Genomic DNA, 24,261 nt, shown 5'->3' with positions numbered 1-24,261 from the left:
TCATTTGTTGAGTTTTAACATAGTAATAAAGAAGAGCATCTGTCAATATCTGGGGAAAAACAAACAAACAAACAAACAAACAAACATTATTCTTCTGTGTGAGGCTGTATTTTCCCCCTATACTTAAACTACAACAACACATCACACCAGAGAGAGAGTCTACTATGTGCCAGGCACTGTTACACTCTGAGATTACAGAATTGAACCAGATAGATAAGGTCCTTGCTCTCATGGAGGGCGGGTAATTGTTCTCTGCTGTGTCCTTAGCACCTGGTACAAGTAGGTATCCAATTTTTATTCATTTGGCTTTATAAATAGTACTATTCTCTGGCTATATATTCTCAGCTAATTTTGCTGATTTATCTTTCACTGCTTTTTACCCTTTCATTTCAAAAGTTTATATTCTTTAGGCTACTGTTTTTGACATTTTTTTCTTTGTACTTTATGGGTACTTGTTCATGTAACTATGCAGTTGGCCCTCCACATTCGCAGATTCAAGCAACTACAGATTGAAAATTTTCAAAAAAAAAAAAAAAAGGACTTTTTTTCTTGTCATTATTCCCTAAACTGGCTCTCTGGTGGTGGTGCTTAAAGTGCTTGGCTGTTAACCAGAAGTTTGGAGGTTCAGTCCAACCACCCACCAGCCACTCCACCTGGAGAAAGACGTAGCAGTCTGCTTCTGTAAAGATTACAGTCTTAGAAATGTTATGGGGCAGTTCGACCCTGTCCTACAGGGTCTCTAGGAGTTGAAATCAACTCTGCAAGAGTGGATTTTTTGTTTATTCCCTAAGTAATACAGTATAACAACTATTTACATGGCATTTATGTTGTATTAGGTATTATATGTAACCTAGAGATGATTTAAGCAGACGGGAGGATGTGTGTAGGTTATGTGCAAGTACTACGCCATTTTATGTAAGACACTTGAACATCGGCAGATTTTGGTAACTGCTACTGGTTCCTGGAACCAATCTCCCACAGATACCGAGGGGTGACTGCATTCCATACCACCTATATGCTTTCGACTCTCAAATATTTATTGCTAGGTTGGGTCACTATTGTAAACTTCAAGCTTAAACTTCTGATTGTCTGTTTTACTCCTTTACCTAAACTCAAAACTCAGTGCCGTGGGGTCGATTCTGACTCATAGTGACCCTAGAGGACAGAGTAGAACTGCCCCATAGAGTTTTCAAGGAGCACCTGGCAGATTTGACATGCGTCAAAACAAATTCTGTTTTCTATCTCCACTCCTTCACAACAAAGGCTTTGTTTCTTGTAGGAGAGACATCTGGATCGATATTAGTCAATTGCATTACTTCAGCATACCATGACTATATTTTCCACGTTAAAATTTAGTAACACAGTCTGTTACATACGTTTAATGTGTGTATATGTTTATATGCATATACACATATATATCTGTCTCTACATACATGTATGTATGTGTATGTTTTATTTATTTTCGAATTAAACCTTCCAGTAAAATCCAAGATGAACTTGAGAAATATCAGTCAGTATGTAGAGATCAGCAAAGTAGCCTCAGGATTTAGAAATAAGTTTATACACTCAGAATAAAAGTTGTGAAAAATAAACACAAATGCTCATAAATTGGACAACTTAGCTATCTTCAGAAATAACTTAAGAAAAAATGTCCTAGTTAGTGCTGTCATTGGAGACTTGGGACATATCAAATTCAATCAAAAGGTTCTGAATGGATCCCCAGTAAGGAAAAATGGGACTCATTTGGATTGTAATCTGATTGTCAGAAGTAATGATGTGGTAAGCATTAGTAGATAATAGAAAAGCAGATAGAAAGATTGTGTAAGTATTTAGTCAACACAGTCCAAAGAAAGAGAAAATGTATCTGGCAGAGACAGATATTTAATTCATAAGGGAAATTATTGTGAGGCAGGGATAGTTCATTAGACAGGATGAAATATCACTCAAAACAGTTTAATTCTCTTTGCTCTGATTCTGTTCTCATCAAGAAACCAGATTTTTTACTTAGAAGTTTGATACTGGTAAGAACTTCCTTGGATAATGAACATTAGCATTCCCTTTTGGAAATAAACACACTGGCGTTCTGGTGTACAGGGAGTTTGCATTAAGCAGTCTATAGCACCAGCACAGTGCCTGATACAAACCATACTCAGTACATGTAAATTGGATGATTAATGAGTGAACAAAATGTATATATAATACTTCGTTGTGCTTAATCATTACGTGGATAAAATAAGTTAAAGAAAACTTTACTTCAATAATGACATTTACTATATTTTCTCCAATGTAAATCATTTGGAAAGTCATCTTATTAGGATGTTTAATCATAATTTTTTTTACTAGGTAGAAAATAATTAATAAATTAGCAGACTGGCTAGTATAGTTAAAATAAAAAAATTGGGGGAAATTACAATTGTTAATATTGATTTTAATATGGTTAACATTGAGTAGAAATCAGGAATGAATACTTCTTTGCCCAGTATCACTGTTCAGAGATAGGATGCTTAGAGATATTGTTCAACAGACATACTGGCTTCCTAAGAATGGCTCAGACACTCAATGTAGACAAGAACTCTTAAGATTCCACTCTGGAAAATATTTTCCACTTGGAGAAATTGCTGAAATAATTAACTCTGGAAAGTATGAGATCCTCACAGGCTTCCTTTTTGGTAAGAAATCTCAGATATAATTATAAGAGCCATTTTTAATAAGATAGAGTTAGATGGCTGATTAGTTTGCTTTTTTAAGGTTCCATTTTATAATTTTTCATTTGAATGCAATTCTGCTGTATTATACCAGTGTTGCAACTTGCTCAAAATTCAGCAAGTTGTGTCCTCCATCCAGCTGTCTAAATACATTATTCCTATTATTAAATCTTCCTATTGTGGTGAGTCTATTCTAAATGAGTATACATTTATTGAAAGTCTTTTTTTTTTTCTTAATCTCTTACTATTGTGATGATTTTTCAGTAAAGACTCCTATTATATCAAGAGTTGAAAAAAGTTGTTTTCTGACTACATTGCATGGTGAGGGTTATAGCAGCTTTCAGAATCATTTTACCTGAGTGTCTTAGTCTCAATTACAGTGAATGCTGATTACAGTGAATCCAAACAAATTAGGGTAAAAAATTGGTTAAAACGGCATTTTCTACCTGTGTAAAGTACTTGGTTGTATCCTCCAAATTCCAACAAGTACTCCAAAGTGCAACTTCAAAAAGGCATGTCAACTAAATGTCAGTTCATTCTCGCCCTTCGTTTTCTAACAGAATGATCTTATATTTTGTGGACATCTAGAGCACTGTCAGTTATCTAGTGCTGCTATAACAGAAATATCACAAGTGGATGGTTTTAACGAACAGAAATTTATTCTCTCTCAATTTAGGAGGCTAGAAGTCTGACTTCAGGGTACCAGCTCTAGGGGAAGGCTTTCTCTCTCTGTTGGCTCTGGGGGAAGGTCCTTGTGTCCTTTCAACATCGGTGGTCCTGTCTTTCCTCAGAAATCTCCATGTATCTTGGTGTTAATCTTCCCCTGGGTCTAGGAGGTTCTCAGCGCAGGGACCCCGGGTCCAAGGAATACACTTCACTCCCAGCTCTTCTTTCTTGGTGGTAGTAGGTCCCCCTCTCTCTGCTTGCTTCTCTCTCTTTTAAACTTGAGTAAGATAAAAGGTGATACAGGCCACACCCCAGGGAAACTACCCTTAAATCAGATCAGGGCTGTGACCTGAGTAAGGATGTTGCATACTAACCTAATCCTGCCTCATTATGTAACAAACATGACCTATTCCTCTTTAACTAACCTAATCCTACCTCATTAACCATTGGCAGAGGTTAGGATTTGCAATATATCACAAAATGGAGGATAATCACACAATACTGGAAATCATGGCCTAGCCAAGTTGATACATATCTTTTGGGGACACAATTTGATTCATGATAAGCAGTAAGCAGTATTTTTCTCAAAGTAGGCTAAAATACATCTCATCATTATTTCAGACAGGATTAAGTTAGAGCTGACCAGAAGGCGAGAACTCTTTCCATTACCTCTCTTAGTGTAAGAGAAATTATTTTTTCAAAACTGTGAAACTTTTAGGGCCACCATACATTATCTCAGAAGAAAGAAATGATTGTCTTCTCCTAAATTATCTATATAGTCTCCCCCTGAATAGAGTTATTTAAGTCCCCTGGGTATGTTTGTTCATCTAGTTCGTGCTTAGAGAAGGTGATACAGATGGACATATTCCTGAGGCTTGGTTAGTTTCTAGGATGCAGAAATGTTACATCTTGATAATGAAATTCTTAATCACCTGTGAATGACTGAATAAGTTGATAGACTCATTAAGATTGAAGAATATCATATACCTTTAATATATTTCTTCAGTGTTTTACATCCCTTTATTATATATAGGACATTGTTTAAAGTGTTGGCATATACAATTACATGGTGCTACATATACTTTAGAACCATGGTGGCATACTGCTATAAATTGGTCTTATTTGTCCTTCAGTCTCAACCAAATCCTTTACCTCCCCATGGTGAGACAAAAGCATAAATTTCACTTTATACTTATGTTAGTTTGAGTTACTGATGGTTGTTAACAAAATATACTTGTAGCAAATCAAACAAAAAATGTTTATTGAGCATAATTTTATTTCTCTAGTCAATGAAATTTTGTAGGCCATTCACCATGAGCCAGATATTGCTGGAGACTACACATCTCTCTCTCTCTCTCTCACACACACACACCATGACCTTTCCAGCTCTTAGTCTTGCAGTGCAGATACATAATGAGTTGATGTAATAGAGGGATGCACCTTAAAAAGGAGATGACCCTTACCCGGGAGGATTTGGAAAATCCTCAGAGATGAGGAGTTGATTGAGGAAGCATGTGAAAGAAAGTAGACTTTTATCAGTGAGACCAGGGAATGAGGGTCATCTCAGGCAGCTGGGGTTGGGGGCCAGACTAAAAATTGTGTTGAAACAACATAGTAGGTTCAGAGATCTGGAAGCTATTGAGAGGAGCAGTAGCGCAGCGTGCGCATTGTAGCTGAGAGAGGAGCCCAGGTAAAACAGGGGCAAGGAGTTACATAATAGAAAACGTTATAGACTGTGTCAGGGACTTAGGTTTATCTTTTAGGAGATGAACAAGCAACATAAAGCTTTAAGTGGGAAATTTATATGTAAAACTTGTCATTCCATAGGCATATGAAAGATGGATTGGTGTAGAAAGCCAGGAAACAAAGAGATTAGTTAGGAAAAGGTTGATATTGTCCTGGCAAGAGATGATGAATTAAGTTCAGGAGTAGCATGGGTGGAAGGGGAAGATACAATCTAGTTAATATGTCTAACTAAAATCCAAGTACAGTCATGTGTCACTTAGCATCCAAAAATACAGATATGGTAGTTCTTGAATTATGCATTTTCAGAGTACAGGCACAAATTTCATTTCCTTATTTTTTATCCCGCTAAAAAAAAAAAAAAAAATTTTTTTTTAATCTTTTATGTGTTTAAAACAAAAAATATATTAGGGAAATAGGGAAAAATTCATTGTACATAGAGAGATCTATATACCAAACCAAAAACCAAACCCCGTGCCGTCGAGTCGATTCCAACTCACAGTGACCCTACAGGACAGAGTTGAACTGCCCCATAGAGTTTCCAAGGAGCGCCTGGCAGATTTGAACTGCCAACCCTTTGGTTAGCAGCCTTAGCACTTAACCACTATGCTACCAGGGTTTCCAGAGATCTATTCTATCTTTATTATGTGATAATCATAAAACAAAGTAAATGTAGAAATTATATAAATGCCATGGCTAAAATATAATGTAAAAAGTTCTAGATATGTTTACTGATTTATAACACATTTTTTTTTTAAATATATATTGGAGTCCTAGTGAAACACTTAGCTGCTAACCAAAAGGTCCGATATATATATACATACATACATATGTATACGTACATATAAAACTGAAAAAAAAATTTTTTTTTTTTTTTATACATACATATACCTTCTTTATAGTGGAGCTCTGGTGATGCAGTGGTTAAGAGCTTGGCTACTAACCAAAAGGTCGGCAGTTCGAATATACCAGCTGCTCCTTGGAAACCCTGTTGGGCAGTTCTTTTTTGTCCTGTAGGATCACTGTCAGTTGGAATTGACTCGACAGCAATGAGTTTGGTTTGGGTTGGTTTCTTTTTGGCATTTTCCTGTGAACATAGGCATGTATTTTTGCTCTCCTCTCTTCTTATCCTCTCTAAAGCAAATCTCTCTTTTTTTTTTTAGTACTTAAGTCCACACATACAGCTCTCATAATAAAAATGTTGATGGATAAGGACGCAGATTGGTACAACCATTTCATTTGCCACTGGCATTTTATGTTATTTCAGATTAAGTAATTTCTTGAGAGAAAAGAAAACATAGCTTCCTCCTCCATTAGAAATAGCATATCTATTTCGGTCTAAACTGATCTTAACCCTGATAAAAATAATATTATAAATTAACCAATATATCCTAAAAGAGCTTACAGAACTGGGGGAAAAAAAAAAACTTGGAAATCCAAGTATAAACAAAATAGGATTCTTGTGAAGTACATGTGAGTAGAATGTTAACTCTCCCTGTGCTACAAACCCGACTGATGATGTAGAGGAAAACTAACATTTTGATAAAAAGGTAAGCACCACTAAAACCCGTGCCTGGCGGATCTTGATTTATATCACCATGTATCTATTTTTTCTGCTTTTTGTGGGTATATTTTTGTTTTTATGTAATTTCAATATTACAGAAAAGGATCAAGAATAGTACCAGGAATTCTTGTATACCCTTGACCTAGATTCACCACTTTTTTACATATGGCCCCCCTTTTTTTTCTATTACTTTTTCCACTTCTCATTCTCTTTCAACATTTGTAGAGACATTGTACACCTTTACCTCTAAAGACTTCATTGTGTTCACTAAGAAAAAGGGCATTCTTTTACATAACTACAGAACCAGAAATTTACTATTATCTTGTCTAATTCCCAGGCTTAATTCAAATTTCATTAATTATCCCAATAAAATCCTTTGTAACTTAATTTTTTCCAGTCCAGAATCTAATTTACATTGCATTTAGTTGTCATAATTTCTTAATTTTTTTTTAACCTGAAACAGTTTCTCAGACTTTTCTTTCTCACACTTTTTTTTTTAAAGTACAGGCCACTTATTTTTTAGTTTGTCTCTCAATTTTAGTTTGCCTGAAGCTTTTCCCCCATAATGAAATTCAGGTTTTGCAGTTTTGGTAGGAATACCACAGAAATGTTGTATTCTTCTCAGTGCACCATATTAGGAGGCATAGGATGTTGGCTTGTTCCAAAATTGGCAATGATAACTAAGATAACTTGCTTAAGGTGGTGTCTGTCAGTGTGTCGTTGCTGTTAGTTGATTTCCACTCATGGGAACCACGTGTTTGCAAAGTAAAACTGCACCATAGAGTTTTAAAGGCTGTGACCTTTCAGAATCAGATCACCAGGGCTTGTCTTAAGTGGTGCCTCTTGGGTGGGTTCCAACTGTTAGTCTTTCAGCTAGTAGACAAGTACTTAACCATTTGTGCCATTCAGTTTTAATTTTTTCTTTACACTTAACAAATCACTTGTGGGAAAATATTGGAAACCCTGGTGGTGTAGTGGTTAAGTGCTATGGCTGCTAACCAGAAGGTCGGCAGTTCAAATCTACGAGGCACTCCTTGGAAACTCTATGGGGCAGTTCTACTCTGTCCTATAGGGTCCCTATGAGTTGTAATCGACTCGATGGCAGTGGGTTTGGTTTGGTTGGTTTTGTGGGAAAATACTTTGATACTATGAACATATTCTATTATTCGTCAAACTTACAGCCACTATTTTAGCATCTATTGGTGATTTTCTAATCCCATCATTCCTTCTTTATTAGTTGACATTCTACTTTAAGGAAGAGCTTTCCTTTCTCTCTCATTAATTTTTAAATGTTTATGTATATTGTTGTGGAGTCACGTATTTTTGTTTAGCCAAAGGTTTTAAACCATTACTATCATTATTTGTTTTGATGATAAATTCTCTCAGATTTAGCCAGTGAGAACCTCACAAGTTGGACCGTGTGTCCTTTTGACATATCTCTACCAATTCTTTGACCACTTCATCCTCGGTCATAAAATGTCTAGAAGGAATCCTGATTTCTTTTAGTGTAGAATGGTGTTTAGAAAGGAAGATCTGGGTACTAAATGTGCTCATTGTTACAGGTCTCTGTCTCTCTGTTTCTCTCTCTCTTTTGTCTATCTACCTATGAAATTCATGAGATCATACACAAACTTCCAGTTTCAATCTGACACCTCAGAGTTCATTTTAGTCTTACCTTTTTCCATATATTTGGAACACCCTTCTCTAAGCTTCCTTTATCCTCAATATGCTTACATTTTTGCTCTAATGTACATAGAAGAATCAGAAGTATTTTTCAGATAGCCCACACTGTTGTGATTTGCAAATTTACTGGCTAGAGTTTAGTATTTGCTTACAGACTTTTTTCTTAGATAAAATGTCCTCACAGCAAAATGCCCAGATACTAAGTATATGATTTGGTCGCTTTTGACAAATTTATACACTCGTGCAACCCACAACCCTATCAGAATAAAAATGACTATGATCCCGGAAGGCTTCTTTGTGCCCTATCCAGTAGATCAACGTCCTCCCAGAAATCAACTAATTGCATAGATTGGCTTTGAATGTTCTAGAATTCACATAAATGGAATCCTACGGTATGGACCCTTATGTTTCTGGCTTCTTTTGCTGAGCCGAATGTCTGTGAGGTCATCTATGTTACATGTATTGGTAGTTTACTTTTTCTTTGCTGAATAGTATTCAATTGTATGACTATACCTCAACTTCTTTATCTTTATCCCTGTTGATGGACATTTGGGTTGGTTGTGGTTTCTACATATTAAAGCTGTCATAAATATTTTTACAAATTTTTATGGACATGTTTTTATTGCTCTTTGGTGTAGAATAGCTGCGTGCTTAACTTGATTTAAAAAGTCAGCATTTTTCCAGAATTGTCTTACTATTTTACAGTCTCACAAGAATTAGAGTTGTTTGCTCCACATCCTTGCCAAAAATTTGACATTGTCAGCCTTTAAATTTTTCCCTTTCTACCAGGTGTGAAGTAACATCTCATGTTGGTTTTGATTTGCATTTTCCTGATAATTAATAATATAGTAAGCTTATCATATGCTTTATTGCCCATTTATATATCATCATTTATGAAATGCCCATTCAAGTCTTTCACTTAATTTTTCTGATAGATTTGTTTGTCTTTTTATTAATGAGGTGTAGGAGTTCTTAATAGATTCTTTATTTAAGGTCTTTTCCATATGTATGTATTCTAAATATTTCTTTTCCAGTGTGGGCTTGCCAACTTAATGCTTAGTGATGTCTTCTGATAAACAGAAACTTTTAAAGTTGATGAAGTCTAGTTTATCATTTTTAAAAACTATGTGGCTAAATGCATTTTATTTCCTGTCCAGGAAATATTTTGCTTTGGTCACAAAGGTATCCTTTAATTTTCCTCCTCAAGCTTTATACTTTTAGCTTTAAATTTAGGTCTATGGTCCATCTTCCAATAATTTTTTATATGTTGTGAGATTCTAGTCAATTTATTTTTAATACAATTATTGATAAGTTTATGTTGCAGGGCAAGGCTTCCCAGCTCAGATCTAAGCCCTGCCTAGGTTCTTACTTTCTTCTGACCAAGAATGACCAGGAGAAGCTCAGAGGTTCCACACGAATAAAGGTTTCTTAGGGACAGAAAGAAAGTAAAAGGCTCTCGAGGGAGAGATGAAGAGGGGTTTCCACCTACGCTAGCCTCCAGTTTCTTGTGAACAAAGGATTTCCTAGGGTTTATAAAAAGGTTTTAGGTGGGAGAAAGGCATTATCTTTATTCATCAGATGGGTGGAGATTTCCAGGAGAAGGGGAGGGATTATGAAAATCATATGTGCACGCAGTTAGAATTCAATATGGATTTCCTTGCAAAGGTTGCTGGAACTACGATGGAGTCTGTCACAAAGGCTGCCAGGGTGTGGAACAGGACTTATTCCGGGGTGTTGTGCATGCGTGATGCCTCTGGATCTTGGTTCAGTCCCAGCGAGGTGTCCCTGCTCATTCTTGTCTCATGTGGAAGGTCACTCATAGGCCACGTTGATCTTTACTGTGCATGCTTTGCACCTGGTGAGGCCTTGAAAAACAACTCAGGAGGATTATCAGTAATTTATAGCAGATCAAGCACACAGGGCCTTGAAGTGTAGCCCTTTATCTTGTCTAAGCACCTAGTTTGTTAATCACAAGTAGTTCTCGGGTACCAGCAGTAAAAGTTATATGGTTGTCTGTACTTAGGTTTAAATTCCAAGAATACTGAGTCAGAGGCTATTTAATTCAGCCAGCCTGATCTTTTGCTTGTCTCATTTAGATTTAGGTCTACCATTTTGTAATTTGTTTTCTAGTTGTCTCATTTTTAAAATGTTCAGTTTCTTCTTCTCTGCTTTTTTATTTAATCAATTTTTTTTATTGCATGTTTTAATTCCTCTGTTGAATTTTTAGCTATAGTTCTTTACATTATTTTTAGTGGTTTCTGTAGTTATTATACAAGTTATATACTTAAGCTATTACAGCTACTTAGAGTTAATGTTGTATTACCTCATGTAGAGTGTAAGAACTTTAAATGAAGTAGTTTCATTTATCTTCCTCTTCTGTGCTATTGTTATCATATGTATTATATCTACATAAGTCTTAAAACCTACAATAAAAATTATAATTTTCGATTTAAAGTTATATATTATTTTAACAAAATTAAGAGAAATAAAATTTATTATTTTTTGTTTAGTTAAAAGTATACTATTTCGGGGCTTTTTATTCCCTCCTGTAGATCCAAGTTTATTTTGCCTTTAATTCTGAAGAATTTTTTTTTTATAGGCTATAGAATTCTGGGTAGATTTTTTTTTTTTTTTTTGTCTGTGAGCATTCGTTTCATTATCTATTGCTCTCAATTATTCCTAATGAGAAGTCAGCATTTGTTCATACAATTTGTAGCTGCTTTCTCTGGCTATTTTCATGATTTTCTCTTCATCTTTAGTTTTCAGCATTTTAGCTATGATATACTTAGCTGTGGTTTTCTTTCTATTTATTCTGATTGAGGTTCTTTGACATTTTGGGATCTGCAAGTATGTACCTTTTTTTATTTGTTTGTTTTTGTTTTCTTATTTGGGAAATTTTACTTTTTTAAATAGTTTTTCTGCCTCATTCTCTCTCTCCTCAACCTTGGACTCCGATTAAATGTGTGTTAGACTCCTGATATGTCTCTCAGGCCACTGAGGCTCTATTCATTATTCTTAATTATCTTTCCTTTAGATTAGATAATTTCAGCTGGTGTCTCTTAGGTTTGCTGACCTGTTCATCTGTTGCTAAGCCCATCCAGTAAATTTTATGTTTTGTTTCCTTTACTTCTCGTTTTTAAAAATTCCCATTTTTTAATATAGTTTATGTTTCTATGCTAAGATTCTCAATATCTTTATGCATTATGACCATATTTTCCATAAGTCATTCAACTCATTTAAAATAGCTTCTGTAAAAGGTTTCTGAATCTGAGTCATTTCAGTCTTAGTCTTTAATGACTGTTTTTTCTCCTGTTTATAGGTCCTTTCCTGTTATTTTTTCCTGTTTAATTTTTTTTTTTAATTGCATTCTAGACATTGTGGGTGGCATATCATAGGGCTTGGATTCTATTATACCTACAGTTCTGATGATTGATTTTTGTTCTAGAACAAAAATAGCTTGACAGGACTTAAACTGTAAACACTGTTTCCCCTAATGTGGGCAGCAGTCAAAATATAAGCTTAGTTCCCTTAGGCTACTAGCTGCAGCCTTTCTTGGAGTCATTCCTGTGTATGCACAGTTAAGAGGTACATTTGCACACAGAGTACCATGTTCCTTCTTCTTACTTTTCAATTCTGGTATATCATGATTACTTCCCACCTTCTCTGTTACCCTCAAATTCTGTCTTCTAACTCTCATCTATGGCTAGCAGTTGTTGGGTGCAGTTTAATGGTATATGCAAAGCAGGCAGGCTTTAAATGACTAAAAATCTGCTTATTTGGGAAGTTTTTAAAGATGTTGTTAATTGCTCTCAAGTAGATTCTGATCCATGATGACCCCGTGTGTGCAAAGTAGTACTGCTCCATAGGGTTTTCAAGACTGTGACCTCTTAGAAGCAGATCACCAGGCCTGTCTCCCTATTTGCCTCTGCATAGTTTCTAATCACCAACCTTCCCACTAGCAGTTGAGTCATTAACCGTTGTACCACCCAGGGACTTAAAGACATTGGATGTGTAAAAATTTGAGTACAACACTGGTAGGCTTTTTTGGCTAACTGGTTTTAGCTTGCTATGAAGAAATAAACAACCTGAGGATCAATACACTGCGGTCATCTGTCATGGATTGAATTATATCCCCCCAAAAATGTGTGTATTAGCTTGGTTAGGCCATGATTCCTAGTATTCTGTGTTGTCCTCCATTTTATGACTATAATTTTATGTTAAGAACATTAGGGTGGGATTGTAACACCACCCTTACTCAGGTCACCTCCCTGATCCAGTGTAAAGGGAGTTTCCTTGGGGTGTGGCCTGTACCACCTTTTATCTCTCAAGAGATAAAAGGAAAGGGAAGCAGAGAGTTGGAGACCTCATACCACCAAGAAAGCAGCACTAGGAGCAGAGCGCATCCTCTGGACACAGGATCCCTGTGCCTGAGAAGCTACTTGGCCAGGAGAAAATTGAGGACAAGGACCTTCCTCCAGAGCTGACAGAGATAGAAAGCCTTCCCCTGGAGCCAACGCCCTGAATTTGGACTTGTAACCTATTAAACTGTGAGGAAATAAATTTCTCTTTGTTAAAGCCATCCACTTGTGGTATTTCTGTTACAGCAGCACTAGATGACTAACACATCATCTTTGGCTCATTTATGTAACAGTGGAATAAAATGAGTGATGGATGGTTTATATAATAAATTTATGTGATCTAATTTATGGTTGAAAAAGAATCACAAAACTTTTCTTTCTGTATTTCCTGGTCTTCATCTTGGTATTTCCTATTGCAAATTGAGGTGTCCATTCCCATGCCTTATGCTTCTTGCAATATTCCCAAATGTTTTAGTAGTGTATTACCTCCATAACTATACTTAACAGTCTCATGTCTTCTAGAGACTGGCCTTCACTCTGGAAAATGAAGGGAAATTACTAAATTCTCTTAAATACTGAGTGTATAATTTCGATCACTGAGTTTATGCATTTCTTTTCTGATATGTGTATCATTAATATATTTTCTTCCACTTTTAGAAGCATGCATTAATATTGTATTTCAGGCAGGCTTAGGGTCATTGGAATAGGCAGTCAGCCTCCAGATGTAACAAGTTTAAAGGGGAAATATTTGTTTCATCTGCAAATAAATTATAGTACATATGTTGGAAATTGAGCACTTTTTTTTTTTTTTTTTAACATGTATTTCTTTGTTTCTGTGTTTGGTCATAAACTTAAGTCACTATGTTGGCAACCAACAAGGTAATAAAGGTTCATTTGCAATAGATATGTAGTATATATTAAATGATGTTATGGCACAGAGTTTATACTTTTGTTATTTGTGCATTTACATCAAATTACTAATTAAACTGTCTTTCTCTGTATTTGGGGAAAGAGATGACATGTCAGACCTACCTCTGAAAGAAATTGAGTAACTGAAGTTAATACTTAGGAATTCAAAGACTTGAGTCTGAGTTGCATAGAATATATGGTCAATGATTTATATGAAAGTATTTTGCATAATTTTGTCCTTATCCGTAAACAGATGTTTTGGGGGGCTAGGAAATAGTTTTAAAATGTCAACATAATGACTTTTAGAGAGAAGATAATGAAATAATGTCTGTTAAAAATAATTAACTGATTAAATACTGCCTCAGAGAATCTCTAAATTTGAGTTTAAATGACAACTCCTTAAATTAATTCATAGTCTCACTTTGAACCCATTAAATTTTTTTATAATAGAAAAATACAATGCCAGTATTGTATTTTTAGACAAAAAATATCAAGTGGTTATAATTCATTAAATGAAAGAAGCTTCCAGCAATTCTTCCAGGCATAAAGGCAAAACAGTCTGGAAATTATAGCTTAAAAAATCATTCCAGTTTTGATTCATTATAAAGTCTTTAAATAATTTTTGTCCTAAATCTGTATATACTTGGTATTAAAATTGCTTAAAGTAATTACTAAATCAAATCTAGTACTAAGAAATGTGCCTGATAAGTAGAAGGAAATCTAGGAGGAATTAATGCATTGTTTGAGTAGACGTTTAGATATTCTGTTCTATGTGAAACAAAAATCTATCAGTATCTAAAGACCTAAAATTCTAAAGTGTCCCTAATACTAAGAAAGAAATGTAAAAGAGATGCAACTTTTTCATGGAAGTTCTAGAACACTTAGTTCCCCAAGGTCACCGAAACAGGTACAGTCAACATGTAATTATAAGGAACCTTTGGGGAAGTAAAGATAAATGAAATCCAAATTAATTTTCAACTCAGGCATTAGTTTCACCTATTGGTCACCAAAGCCTTTGTCAACAGGAATTTGTTCTGACATTTGTTTTCCAATCACTTTAATGTCCTCTCCTTATCTTTTGGTGGAAATGGTGGCAAGAAAACTGGAAGAAACCTAAATAATCACAACAAATTAGATAACTGACAAATAGCCTACATTCTTCTTTTAGCAATTTCAACCATGTAGAAACAGGCACTAAATGAGCAAATAGTTTCTAAAAGTCACACTTGATGGAAGATCCAGGGCTACCATCCAGTTCCATTAGAATTTGTAAGCGAATTTTCTCTCCTCTGGTGTATATTGCTCTAGGGGTTAACTGGTAAAACCGTGACTGCATACAGGTTTCTTTATAAGAACATAATTTGTATTCAAATTGGGAAGATTACTATGAATCAGTGGCATGTGTCTATATATGTATATGTATACACACATATATGCATCTATATACACATATGTACACAGTTTTCATATTCAAACATGGCCTCAAAGAAGAGGTGTTTTGCTGCAATTGAACGGATAAATAGAGATAATTCAAGAAAGGGCTTGAGGGATTATGTTGTGGAAGACTTGACAGAAGAGAAAGAAGCAATTGTAGGATGAAATCACTATTACGATGAGGAGAAACAACTGGAGCTATTGAACTCAGGCTCATCAGCAGTGGTCGACTATTGCTGATTGGTTGAGAAGAGAGAAAGAATAACTCAAAAAGAGGAGATAATAGAATTTTAAAATCTGTCGCTATGAGTCGGAATCAACTCGACGGCACTGGGTTTGGACTGGTTTTGGTTTTAGTTTAAAAAGACTGGGAATAGATACTTTAAGTGCCTATTGATTTTAACTGGCAGTAATGAAATGATAGCCCAAAGCTGAGAGCACCAGGGTTTTTTTTTTTTTTTTGGAACAGAGATAATTTGAGGATGACTAAGTTCCAGAATAATGAGTTTCAGTTATTGTAGGCTTTGAAAATACCATTTTAAAGTTATATATATTTTTCACAATAAATAAAGACCATTTGGTAGGGTGTATTTATCTCTCAACTTTAAACTTTTTTACTGCAGCTATTCAGTTGACTTCACTGATATCAGTTCCTCTAATATACCTGAGGGATAAATATGCCTAGGATTCTATGATGTTTTATATAATTTCCAAATTTTGTATTTAATAATAATATATATATGTATTATTAAAGGTTATTTCATTAAATGATTATTTGAAGCTTTTGTTAAGAAAAGTCTAGGTCAGCATTTTATTAATATTATTGCTTTGCAAATTACTTTTATGAGCCTATGAAATTATTTTCCTGCCATTATTTCGTTATATGAAAACTAGTTTAGTGGATTTCCATTATATTTATCATCCTTTTGTATCATTTTGGAATACGTGCAGGGAAAGCATTATGCCTTAAATTAGAGACATATTTTTTTTATATGTTAGCTATAAAAATCAGCAATCTAGCATCAGGTGGTTTTGCAAAATTATTAGCATAATATGGCTAATTTGTTGTAACTTGGAATTTGTAGTTGTAATTTGTCATAAAGGATGATAAAAAAAGAATTTTAGTGAGTTTGATATTTTAGAGATAACAATTTTGAGAACATTTTCTTAACAATTTTTGGAGTTTACTTATTACTTACTTAACTTACTTAAGCATCGCTTTATTGGGGAAGTAAAACTCAAAAAATGCTTTAGAGTTAGAAAAAGTAAATGCATAGGACCACAGGTGTATTTATGGCTTCCAAGAAGGCAAATGGTTTGTTTTTTCCATGGTCATTGAGATTAGCAAGGAAAAAGATTTAGTTTTATACAAAGAATTAAGATTTTTTAGCCTGTCAACTACAGTTCTTCTAAACACTTTCTCTATTCCTATCCTAATGGCTGCAGTACCACTGTTGTTATTATTGCTATTATTATTATGCTGATTATTACATAAATATATCTGGTGGTGATCTATAGACTTACTATTTAAAGAATCACCAAATCATAAAGGAAACATGCTTTGCCCTTCTTCTCTATTTTTATACGACTCCTGCTTGTTTTTTTAGGTTATAACTTTAGTTTTGCCCCATATAATTGGGAAGATTTCAAGGATGGGAAAGATTAGTAGAAGGAGTTCCCTTATAATTAGAGATGTGAAAATTCAGTTTTAAAGCCAAATTACTTTTAATAAAAACATCTGGTATTCAAATGATAATTTCAGTATCCTGAATTGGATATCACTCATCATGCAGCAGAATTTTTATGCCAAGACAATAAAAGTATCAATATGGCAGCCTGAGGAATCAAGCATGGAACACTTACATTTGTGTATGACCCAAAGTAAGAACGCGGTACTCACTGTGTTGTTATTATTGTTGTTGATGTTCCAAAATATTAATCCTTCTAAGTAACCAAGAGTAGGTTCGATGTGCCATAGTAGTAACCTATTGAAACAGTTTCTTGCATTTACTCTATCCCTCAACAATTCTTTTATTACAGTTGCACAATTTTCCAGGCACTACATTAGATGGGGGGGAGTGCCTAAAGTGCAGACATTGCTCAGAATTTACTCACAGTCCAGTGGGAGTGGTTACTGTGTGAGGACAAGCTGTAATTTAATATGAGGTTTAACAGAGACACTAGGCACTAGTGTAAAGCTTGGGTTTTAACATACATAATATAAAAGGTATTGAGCATCATAAGAAAAGTTTGACTCTTGAATTTTCCAGCCAAGGACCAGCTTCTCCATGAATATTTGATTTTCTAAGACTTTGAACTTTTTCTAAGTCAAAATATAGGCCAGGATTCTGAACATTTCTTTTGAAAACTTCCGATCTTGGCAAAACACCAAGTCCCCCTGCCACTGGCAAGATTATTGAGGTATAATTGATATGTAATAAAAGGAACATAATTAAAATGTATAATCTGATAAATTTTGACATATGATTACATCTGTGAACCCATTGCCACAATAATGACAATAAACATATCCATTCCTCTAAAAGTTACTTAGAGACCCTTTGTAATCCTCCCTCCTGTCTCTTCCCACCCTACTTCCCAAGGCAATCACTGATTTACTTTCTATTATTATAAATTAGCTGGCATTTTTAAAAACTTTATATAAATGGAATCCTCACAGTTTGTAACAATTTTTTTGTCTGCCTTCTTTCCCGTAGAGTAATTACTTGAGGTTATTCCATGTATCATTCCTTTTTATTACAGAGTATTAACAAATTGTATGGCTATACCACAATTTGTTTATCCATTTGCCTATTGATGATGGGCTTTTAGCCTGTTTCAAGTTTTTTGGCTATTACAAATAAAGCTGCTATGAACATTCATGAACAAGTATTCGTATGGTTATATGGTTTCTTTTGAGGAAACACCTAGGTATGGAATGTCTAGGTCATGTGGTAGATATATGTTTAAATTATTAAGAGGCTGCCAAATTGCTTTACAAAGTGATTGTACTACTAAATTCACATTAATAGGGCATAAGTGGTCCATTGTTCCACATCATTGCCAACACCCGATATGGTTAGTCTTTTAATTTTAGTCATTCTCATAGTTGTGCCATAGTAGCTTATCATAGTATTAATTTGCATTTCCCTAATGACTAATGAAGGATCCCTGGTGGTGCAACAGTTAAGCACTGGGCTGCTAACCAAAAAGTTGGTAGTTTGAACCCACCAGGTTGCTCAACATAGAAAGACCTGGTGATCTCCCGCTGTAAAGATAACAGCCTAGAAAACATGGTGCCTCTATGGGTCAAAAAACGACTTGACAGCACCTAACAACACCAACGGCTAATGCTATTGGGCATCTTTCACCCACTTATTTTCATCTATAATATTCCTTTGTAAAGTTTTTGTTCAAACATTTTGCCATTTTTTAAAAATTGCCTCATTTGTTTTCTTTTTGTTCAGTTCTGAGAGTTTCTTATATGTTCTCCATAGAAGTCCTTTATCAGATAAGTTCATTTGAAAATATGTTCTCCCTCTCTGTGTCTTATTTTTTCATTCCCTAAACAATGTCTTTCAAAAAGCCAAAGCTCTAGAATTTGTTAAAGCTCAATTGATCCTTTTTTTCCATTGTGGTTTATGTCTTTGGTGCCATATCTAAAAAATCCTTTCCTAACCCAAGATAATGAAAATTGTCATCTATGTTTTCTTCTGTAAGTTTTATTGTTTTAAATTTTACAGTTAAAATGATCTATTTTGAGTTAATATTTGTATGTGGTGTGAGATATGGGTCGAGATTTATTTTTTGCATAGGAGGATTCAAGTCTCCAGCATGCTTTCTTGAAAAGACTATTCTTTCTTCATTGAGTAAGAATGCTTTGGCATTTTGTAAACATTAATTGACTGTATATATGGTCTATTCCTGGATTCTCTATTCTGCTTCAGTGTTATATTTGCACGTCTCTACACAAATACAACACAGTCTCGATGTAGAGTTATAATGTCTTGAATTCAAGTAATGTAATTCCTCTATCCTTTTTCAGGTTGTTTTGGCTGTTCAAGGTCCTTTGCAATTCAATATACATTTTAAAGTAAGCTTTTTGATTTCTACAAAAAAAGTCTACTGGGATTTTATTTTGTATTTGGTTGAATCTCTTCAATTTGGGGAGAATTGTGCTCTTAAAAATATTGAGTCTTCTAATCCATGAGCATTTTATTTTTCTGTGTTTATTTAGGTCTTCTTTAATTTTATTCTGCAATGTTTTGCTATTTTTGATATACAGGTTCACCCTTATTTTTGCACATATTTTGTTAGATTTATCACTAAATGTTCTATATGTTTAATGATGTTGTAAATGGAATTCTTTCTTAAATTTCAATTTTTGATTGCTCATTGCTAATATGTAGAAAAATAGCTGATTTTTGTATACTGAACTTATTAGTTCTGGTAGCTTTTTCGTGTATTCGATCAGATTTTCTATGTAGATGATTATGGCATCTGTGAATAAAAACAGTTTTGCTTCTTCCTTTCCAGTCTGAATAACTTTTGTTTCTTTTTCTTGCCTTATTGCTCTGACTAGTACCTTATGTACAATGTTGTAAAGAAAAGGTGGGAATGGATGTCCTTGCTTTATTCTTCTTTTTTAGGGATTGGGGGTTGGGAGAGTATTCAATCTTTGACTATTTCTTTTAAAGTATGATTTTAGCTGTAGGTTTTTGGTAGATGCAATTTATTAGGCTGAGGAAGCTCCATTTTATTTTAGCTTTATTTCTACATATATTCTTGAGCTTTGTTCTGGGATATAATTAAGTTACACAAAAGCTGTTTTATCCTTACTTTTCCTGTTTGTTAGGTGGGGTCAGAGCAGATTTAATCCAGGCTTTTATTTATTTTATTCCACTTCTGAGGAAAGATCCTTCTGAATATTCTACCAAATGTCTTGTAGATTGTGTTGACTTCTATTCTGGTTGGCGGAGATAGTAACTATTCTCAGCCTGCGTGAGCTTCAGGGACTGTACCCTCTAATCTGTTTGGTTCTTTCTTTCTCTGATGTTGTATAGTCACCTCACTTGCCTGCGGTGATTACGACTTAGCTGAAAACCCAGTGGGGGCACTCTGTAGAACTCAGAAGTTGCCTCTCTGTGCCACTGTCTTCTCTCTGGGCCTCTGCCCTGCACACTCCAGCTGCTCTTGCCTCTGTTTGCTCCTGGCTCAGTCTCCTCAGAAGAGAATGATCAAGCTTTGCTTTGTTTCCGTCTCTGTGCTGCAGCCAGAAAACTGTCTCTAGACAGTATGGTGGGGCAGTTGCTATGCTCACCTTCTGTGGGTACAATGTTTCAGAGACACCTGATGTCCAAAATCTTCAACACTATTTTTTCAAATATTTTGTCCAGTTTTTTTTTTTTCAAATTGTTTCAGGTTTTTTTTTTTTTTAAGATGGTAAGTTTTCTTCCTGTTTCTCTATCTTGGCCGGGAGCAGAATGAAACATAAGGTTTTAAATTGTATTTTTAAAATGCATGCTAGATTATTTTAAACTCACATCAAATATAGAATATATTTTAGAATCCTAAGGTAAGGAGCACGCGGCACTGGGTTTGGGTTTTTTAAGGTAAGGAGGTCATTATGATTTGGAATCAACTCGACGGCAATGGGTTTGTTTTTTTTTAAGGTAAGGAGGGGAGTCTACGTGCTTGCTTCAGATCTCTTGTGGCTACCAGTATAATGGTAAGCGGGTGGAAGAAATTTTATGCTTGACAAAGAAATAGAGACTCTTTGTGTAAGAAAAGAGGGATTCAGTGAAATGAGCCAGTGTTTGACAAGGTTGATTTTGTTTCATCAGTAACTTTATCTATTTCCTCCCTTCTACCTGTATGTCTCAGGAAACTGGGGGTGAAACCCCAGTAAACCTGTCCATTTTTGATTAATAGGTCTATTATCCACCTCCAGCCAGGACTCTACTGACATTAATTTTATCAATAACAGCTGGTTCTGAAATACAGGTGCAGGATGTTCCTGCCACATGCTCTACCTGTGATGTATTAGTAAAAGAATGATGGTTTAACTCTTTCAAATGCACTCAGAAAGTGAAGTCAATGCTTCCTTGAAACAGAAAGGATCCTAATTTTGTTTGTCAGTATCTTGTTTTATATCAGAATCCTTATATATTTTCAAGAACACCATTAAGGAAGAAGAGAAACAGTTAAATGACGTTAGTGGAAAATGGTTATAGTTTGCAAATAGAAAAGCCTCAAAATCAGTAACCACTATTAAAAAATAGTTCTAGGAGTAACACTGTTCATATGTGTGAATTGCAAACAATTTTTAACCCTTTTTTTTTGATAGAAAACATCAGTTTATATTTTCAAGCAAATAACTAACTTTATTCTTATTAAGAAACTTATACTGCCTTTACTAATGGTCTGTCTATTTTCCATTATGGTCTGCTGAGGTAACTTACTTTTGATAGCACCGTATAGAAATGAAACTGGAGATATTATATATTAATGAATCTCTGAAGTCTTATAATAATTAATGAGACATCAAATATAGTGCTAAAAAATAAGAAAAATGCGAATTTGAAAATGAATACTAGCTAGGGCCTTTACATTCATTGTATTTATAAAGATGTTTGGTTGAGGATCAGAAATATTGGACAGAGATTTAAGGTATGGAGGGTTCTTTCAGGCAACATGATCTATCTGTTTTTTTTTTTTTTTTTAGTTGCCATCCAGTCAGTTCTGACTCATGGTGACCCCAAGTGTTTCAGAGTAAAACTGAGCTTCATAGGGTCTTCATTGGTTGTGACCTTTCAGAATTATACTCCCAGGTCTTTCTTCTGAGGTGTCTCTGGTTATATTCAAACTACCAACCTTTTGTTTAGTAGCTGAGTGCTTAACCTTTTGTGCCACCCAAGGACTCCTTCATAGTCTATAAAACTTCCTAAGGTTTTTATCTTAAATTTGGAATGGTATTATCTAAACCACAGAATTGTTTTGAGGACTAGTGAGAGAATATATGTGTTGTGCTTGTTGAATAATTTTTACCCTACAAATATTAGTTACTTTATTTACAAAGTCACAGTGAATTTAGGCTAAAAATGACCTGAATTTCTATTATTGTCAAGACAAGTATTCTTACAATATGATTTCTTTGATAATTTATTTTCCATGAAAATCATGTCAATGCCATAAAATTAAAAATGCATTCATGTCCATATCCACATTTAATAAATTGCTTTTATTTAAGTAGTAAAGTTGATTGAAATCAGGACTATACCAGAAATCTAAAGGTGAGTGATAAGCACAGGTGGAAAAGCATGATCTTTGGAAAAAGAAAATTATATTCAAATTCTGTGCCATCATTTTCCAGCTGAGTAGGGCCTTGTCCAAATGAGGTAATATGCAAAGAACTGGTAATATTATCAGTTGACATCATAATGCTTTGCAGGTTGGAGGGAATGTCAAGTGTTATTATATATTCCTATCTGTTAAAAAAAAAAAAAATCCCCCTCTTAGTTTTGCAGTTTATGGCCAATTAGGTAACATGTGTGAGTAGTAGCTCATCAACTGTGAATTGCTTTATGAAAGGTTACTTCCTTTTCTTCCAATATAGGCGAGATAAGCTATTTACATATCTTTTAGCTTGAAGATTCAATTAAATGTTTTTGAACATGAAAACTTATGATTTCCTTAAAATATTTTACAGCTTGTGTTAGTATGGAAACAAGATGATTCTAAAAATATTAGGTGCTGAATGACAACAGTAATTAGAGCAGATAGAACTCTTCAGAAAGCAGGTTTGTTTTTTCACTTCTCCTTAGTTGCAAATAGAGCTTTGCTGTTACTTTAAACCTTTTTCCTTAATAGGAAGAGCTAAACTTAATTGGTACATCAGATCCAGAATGCAAAGGAAGAGAACTTCCAACAGACCTCTGCTGGCAAGCTGGGCTAATTTATCCTTCCATGGCAATTATTTTGATTTCCCTGACTCTCCATGGCTTGGCAACCAATGATAACTGCCAGCCTACACCTGTAAATACCTGCTGGCAAAAATAGAAATATTTTAAAAAGTCGGTGGAGAAGAGCATATCAATTCTGTCTATTATCGAGTCAAAGTTCATTTCATCGCATTCTAGTAGCTACCTACATCCTTGACTTATTTCTTATGTTGCCCTTTCTGTGTACTGAAAAAACAAAACCAAAACCACATCACTAAGGTAGTATCAAGTAGCAGCCTAGAGCATCTCATCCCCAGTCTAAAGGATTTTCACGTGGTGCTGGAAATTGAGAATGTTAATGGCATGATTTGCCTTGTCAGAAGATGATGTGTATCTGTACACTAAATGAAACTCCATTCTTTAGTTAGGTGGTTGGGTGAAAATAGTAAACGTGCTGATGAGAAGCTCTAGATATTGGCTATTTACTAGGGTTTTTATCTAATGGTGAAAAAATTGCTACCATTTTCAAATAGAAGATCTTCATACTAAGGCTTCTTAAGTACAATATTAAATGTAACTTGGCCTCAGTGACTTATTTGATTAAATTTATTCACTTGAAATTGACAGCTGCTTGTATTTCATAGGTATAAGAGAGAGCACAATTGGAATGTAAAGGCATTTAAATGGAACAGTGCCATGGTTCAGCTTCACTGGAATCTGAATGCTATTCTAAGGATGAGGGGATTTTGGTTAATTAAACAAACCAATAACAAAGTAATGAAAAAACGCTTCTGTTCAAAATCTCACTCTGTGCCTTGACTTGTATCACTGCCTAAATAAACTGAATGAGTATATTGCATTAATGAAGAGTATTTCAGTGGAAAATTTTCCTCCTGCAAAAGCAATAGTTAGCAATACATGCACAAAAAATACTTGTTAACCTAATAATGGTATTTATTCCTCTAAGGAGTCCCTGGGTTAGTGGTTTGAACTCACTCAGCAATGTCTTGGAAAATAGGCCTGGCAATCTCCTTCCAAACAGTCACAGCCTTGAAAACCTGATGAGACACAGTTCTACTCTGCACACATGGAGTCACCATTGACTGGATGGCAACATCCCTCTAATCCAAATTGTAAAAACAAAACAAACAATAACAAAAATGAACTTTCTATTTTGTTACTGGAAAGAAAGAAAGAAAAAAAAAAAACTCCCCAAAACCATAGCTCCCTTTTAGAGGGATTGGTATTTCAGATGACTT

This window comes from Elephas maximus, chromosome 10, assembly GCF_024166365.1.
Source record: "Elephas maximus indicus isolate mEleMax1 chromosome 10, mEleMax1 primary haplotype, whole genome shotgun sequence".
In the NCBI taxonomy this organism is placed as follows: domain Eukaryota; kingdom Metazoa; phylum Chordata; class Mammalia; order Proboscidea; family Elephantidae; genus Elephas; species Elephas maximus.
This window is presented reverse-complemented; position numbering follows the sequence as displayed.